Here is a 6,000-nt window from a genome sequence, read left to right as displayed (position 1 = left end):
CATGAGTCTATATCTTTACGGGCCAGTGCTCCAGATATGGATTCGTAAGATGTGTTATCGAAAGCTCCCTCTACATCCAGAAATGCACATAAGGCGATCTCTTTAGATTGAAACGTGCTTTCAATTTTGCTGACTAAATGATACAGCGCGACCTCTGTAGATTTGCCTTTTGAGTAGGCATATTGGGTGGAGTGGAGTGGGACAGTTTGTTCCAATTTATTCCGTATGTACAGATCAATCAGCCTTTCGACGGTTTTCAATAAGAAAGACGTAAGACTAATGGGTCTGTAGGACTTGGGTTGGTCCATAGGTTTGTTCCCAAGTTTGGGAATAAAGATCACGTTCACTCCTCTCCAGGAATGAGGGATATAACCCATAGTAAAACAAGCCCTAAAGAGTTTTATTAATGGGTCTATGATGATGTCTATACAATTCTGCAATAGAGTAGGGTAGATACCATCGCCTCCAGGCGCCTTAAATGGTTGAAATGAGTTGATCGCCCATTTCACCTTGTCCCTGTCAAAGATAACACCAGATAGTGCGTATTCCTGACATGTAGGAGCAGTAACTTCCCTATATGAATGTGATGTTGGTGGTCCGGTTACGGAGCCAGGGAAGTGTGTTTGCAAGAGAAACTCGAGGGTATCTTCACGACCAGAAGTGAAGGATCCGTCCGGTTTTTTTAAAAGGCCTACTTCATTTGTTTTGACCTTATTTAAAGCCTTGTGTAGGCTAGCAGCCTCAGGCAACTTATCAATACTATCACAATGGCTACGCCAGCTGGCCCGTTTGGACTGTCTGATTGAATTGTTGTAGTCGGTGAGTGCTGTTCTATAATGTTCCCAACTACCAGAGCGTTTTGCTCTATTGAATAAGCTTCTTACTAGTTTACGCTTATTAGCTAGTTGCGAGTTCCACCAAGGAACCTTACCTCTAATTGAAGCATTACCTGCAACCGTGCTGTTGTGAAAGGAGGTCAGTAAAACCTCACCTAAATGGTTTGCAGCCAACTCTATCTCTTCACGAGTTCTTAGTGGCCTAGCTAGAGAAAAATTTTCGGAACCCACCAAGTCCCTGTACCTAAGCCAATTGGTTTTCTGTGGTCGGTACACTTTATCTTGCTGCTCGGATATACCGGGAATTTCAAACCTAATATGTTGATGGTCTGAGAGGGACACTTCGTCCGACACTCGCCAGTTCCATATAGATTCCTCAATACCTTTGGTGCAAAGAGTGAGATCTAATACCTCTTCTCTAATTGCATTAATAAAAGTGGGTTTACTACCTTTGTTAGCTATACTTAATCCTATCGACATAATATAATCTAATAGATACTCACCCCTTTTGTTATCGTTGCTGCTCCCCCACACTGTGTGGTGAGCATTAGCGTCACAGCCCAAGATTAGCTGCCGCCCAGTGGACTTGCAGAAATTGATCAGCTGCTGGACTTCCGATGGTGGAATGGTTTCTTCATCACCTGGGAAGTAGGCAGAGGCCATGACTATATCTGTGGCCCCTCCTAGTGTTGGGACTTCGATTAGAACCGCTGCTAGGTCTCTAGAAATAAAGTTGGTTAACGGAAGATATTTTACATCTCCACCGATTAGGATAGCTGCACGTGGCACTGCTATCGAACGGTCATAAACCAGCTTACCTGATTTTGTGTTGAGACCCCGAATGTGGCCACCAAACACCCACGGCTCTTGGATAAGTCCTAGAGCGATGTTGTCAGTTTGGGCAATTCTGCACAAGGTGGCCGATGCTCCCTTAGCATGGTGCAGATTTGCCTGGAGCACTTCAAGAGCGCTCATTATATCTCGTTAAGAGACTTACGGACGAGACTTTCACGCTTGTCTCGTCGAGAACCTTTGTTCCTATCACCCTTTGATTGCTTCGGTAAAATTTTACCGATTAAGGGTGTTTTATTGGTAGCGGTCCGTGGTTTACCTGCTACAGTTGTCGTGCCCGTGGAGGGCATTGTGGACGTAGTTACCGAGGTGGGAATCTGAACTACACGCCCACTAGCAGAGCTCACAGCCTTGCTTGTGGAGGGACGTGTGTCTAGTTCCTCTTCCTCAGGAACAGTCACTGTTGGGCAAACATCTGTAAGGGATGCTGCCGAAGCCGAGGATGATTGGATAGTACTATCATCCTGAACCACCTTTGGAGTATTATCTATGGGGTGAGAATGAGCGGGGGTGGTTCCCTTTAGCATCAATCTCAGGTGTCCGAACCGGTATGCAATCCTACCTTTAAGTTCGGATAACTTCCTCATAGATTCGTCATCAATGACGAATACTAGGTGAAGCATCTGATCCTGCGTCAGCCTACGTATCACCTTCTACCGCTTGGTGGAGAATTTGTTCTGGGTACCAATTAGCCAGCACCCATAGTAGAGACATGACCATACTATGAACCTGTTTCTAGCCGCCCCCGCGTAGAGGATGTAATCACACTACCGACAGTATACAACAGTTACGGCACATACACAAAGTACGTGTTTATCCCCCTGTGTATCTGACGGCTGACGGCCATAATAAAAATATAACTAATTCTTAATTTATCATTGTTATTTGTTATATTTTTTTATCGAGGGGGGTAGTGGGGCTTTGCACAGCAGAACGCACGACTTTCGGTGCAGAGCTGGATGATGTGTTGTCTGCAGACGATTCAATAAAATAAACTTCGTCGCCTAGCGCAGAACTAGCTGGTGGCTATGGCAATGTGTCCGTACATATCACAAGCGGCTGAAAATTAGATATGCGTCCAAACACTTCATTCAATAGTTCAAAATGTGGACAAATTTTCGTATATTAATGGCCACATCGTTTTAAATCATTGAACGAAACGCATGTATATAGCATAGCCATATTTAACATATCTCGAAATTTTACTAACCGTCAATTCAAATTTAAAAATGAGAAGTAACAAATGTCAAAACAGCTGATTTCTGCCATTACTGTTTTGTTGCAAGCAAATATACATAGGTTTTATTATTGGAAGATTGCACGCAATTGCACGAAATTTTGTGCGTGTATTTAGTTGTTGTTTGCATTCTCATACAATCTGTGCGTTTCGGGCACCTTGCAATGAGTTTGCAAGAGAGAGTGAATACCCCTTACTGGTTAATGTGAAATGAGCAGTATTAAATTATTTTTTTTATTGCAATCTGTCAAGTGTTCCGCATTGGTAAGTAGCAAATGTTGCATATAAGCATATAATGCAAGCAAAATATATAATCACTATAATTAGTACTGAAAATTAAAATAAATAATGAATTAAGAGCAATGTTAAGAGTACAGGAGATTTTAAAATTACCATTTACAACAAAATTGATAATAATTTGAAATATTTATGCAACTAATAAAGATGCGTTCTTTTGACGTGAATGCTCCACTAGAACAACTATTGGTTGCTTACGAATAATTTGGCATCACTGCCTAAATCAGTATACATATAGGTTAAATTATACCGGCGATACACTTGGGCCCATTGTGCTACCGTATTATTAGGAAACCAAGGGTTAAAACCATCTTCCGCCAACTACTGCTTCAAACACCTTTTTCGCCGGAGCATCTTCATCCATTCTCACGACATGACCAAGCCAGCGAAGCCGCTGGATGTTAATGCGCTGAATTATATCAATGTCGTGATAAAGCTCGTACAGCTCCTGGTTCATTCTAATGCGGTAGTCGTCGCCAACTCGTAGAGGACCAAAGATCTTACGAAGAACTTTTCTCTCGAACATTCCCAGTGCTGCTTCATAATTCTGTGATAACGTCCATGCTTCTGCGCTATACAGAAGCACAGGGAGGATGAGCGACCTATAGAGCGTAAGTTTCGTTTGTCGAGAGAGAGCTCTACACCCCAATTGCCTACTGAGCCCTTAGTAGCACCTATTAGCAATGGTGATTCCTCGTTTTATCTCCAGCTGACATCATTGTTGTTCGTTACGGCGGTGCCAAGATAGATGAAATCCTTGACAGATTCGAAAGTATAGTCGCCAGCCACTAGCCCGATGTCCGAGCGACGCACATTTTTACTAGCAACCGACATATACTTCGTTTTTCCCTCATTCACCGCTAAACCCATTCTTGTAGATTCCTTTTCGATAGGAATAACATCACGCTTGCTACGCCCAATGATGTCAATGTCGTCGGCGTAAGCAAGGAGCTGGACATATTTGTAGAGTATTTTTCCATTACGATGAACACCTGCCCTGCGCATGATCACTTCCATGACGAAATTGAAGAGCTCACATGATAAGGGATCTCCTTGTTTGAAGCCTCGAACGGTATCAAAAGGTTCAGAGAGACTCGATCCTACCTTGATGGAGCTACGGGTATTACTCAGCATTATTCTGCAAAGTCGAATTAATTTTGCAGGGATGCCGAGCTCAGACTTTGCGACGTAAATGCGATCCCTAATGGGGCTATCGAAAGCTGCTTTATAATCGACAAAAAGGTGATGAGTGTCGATGTTATGTTCGTGGGCTTTTTCCACGATTTGTCGCAGTGTGAATATCTGATCAATGGTGGAGCGACCAGGTCGAAAGCCGCACTGATAAGGTCCAATCAGTGAGTTGGCATGTGGCTTCAACCTTTCACACAGTACAGTTGAAAGAACCTTGTACGCGACAGGTATTAGGCTAATCCCGCGATAGTTGGCGCAAATCGTCGGTTCACCTTTTTTTTTCAAGAGGTTATTACTGAAAATAAAATCAAAAAGTTACTCACCACATTCATTTGTACGTGAGGTGCCCCACCTTTTATGATGAGTATTTGCGTCGCAGTCGAAACTATTTCCACACCAAGTCTTCCAGCGCCGTTAGTTAGCTGTTTCAGGTTACTTGATGGTATATCATCATGATCGTGAGTCATATATGCAAATACTGCCTATATTTGGGTCCAGGGTCCTTCAATACTTACTGTCTTTGTTATATTTTTTATATATTAGTATATTAAATTAAAATTGTTTGACCTGAGTCCGCAAACAAGATCCCTCTAAAGTTATGGCTCTTGAACCATTGATGAGGCATTCCAGCAAAGTGGTGGACACAGCCTTGCAGTGATGCAGATTAATCTGTAGTACCCGCATCATGGCTCATTGTGGATGTGGTTATGTTTACCATCGTTACATTGAGTGCCCTATCCTCCTCAGATTCATTAGCTGAAGTGTCCAAAGATGCTTTGTCAATCACAAAACTGACTGACCTATATTTGCCGTTGGCTTCCTCTAGCTTTCTTCTAACTTCCACGTTGATGTTGTTAGCTGACCATTTCCTAACTGAATAAGTTCCAGAATTCTCTGAGGATCGAAGGGTTGGAATGGAATCCAGGAACGCCGTCTGGTTCGGCTAGGGACTTCCTCCTTAGCAGCATCCTTAAGTATGGTACCTAGCGATACCTTACCAATTCTGGAGTTGGCATTTCGGAAAAGATTAACAGAATGCTTCGCCGGTTGCTGCTTGTCTTACGAAAACCTGCTTTGCCCAGGCAATCCTGGACTTCATAGATTCAGATGTAACCGAAATATTACAGTTTCTTTCCAGCAATCTAGTCGCTGCTCGGCGTTCTTTGTAGCTCCTTCTCGATAGAGGGTTCATTCATAATCTAACCACACGAGCTGCGAAGAAGGGGGAAGTCCATCCGGGCAGAGATCTGCTGTTACCGGACAATGTTAAATTACAACCAAAGGGTGCCAGTTATCCAGAGGCTTCCGTTTAAAGACACACTAAATGAAGTAAATACAACCGACACGATTGACAGTTTATATTTAACTAAATTTTGTTTACATTTCATTACATAAGATTGCTTAAACTAATGCAAAACATACTAGATTATAACACTTTCTCCGCCCTTAATTTTTAACAAAGTTTAAGTTTTCCTGAAATCGTCGGACTCAAATCAATTTACATCCTTCCGAATGCGACCACTTTTTCGAAGTTGAACTACTTCGGTAGAACGTTCTTCACTAGGCATTAATGTTGATTGGCTAGAT

This window comes from Teleopsis dalmanni, chromosome 1 (assembly GCF_002237135.1).
Source record: "Teleopsis dalmanni isolate 2A chromosome 1, ASM223713v2, whole genome shotgun sequence".
Classification (NCBI taxonomy): domain Eukaryota; kingdom Metazoa; phylum Arthropoda; class Insecta; order Diptera; family Diopsidae; genus Teleopsis; species Teleopsis dalmanni.
Note: the sequence above shows the minus strand (reverse complement) of the source record.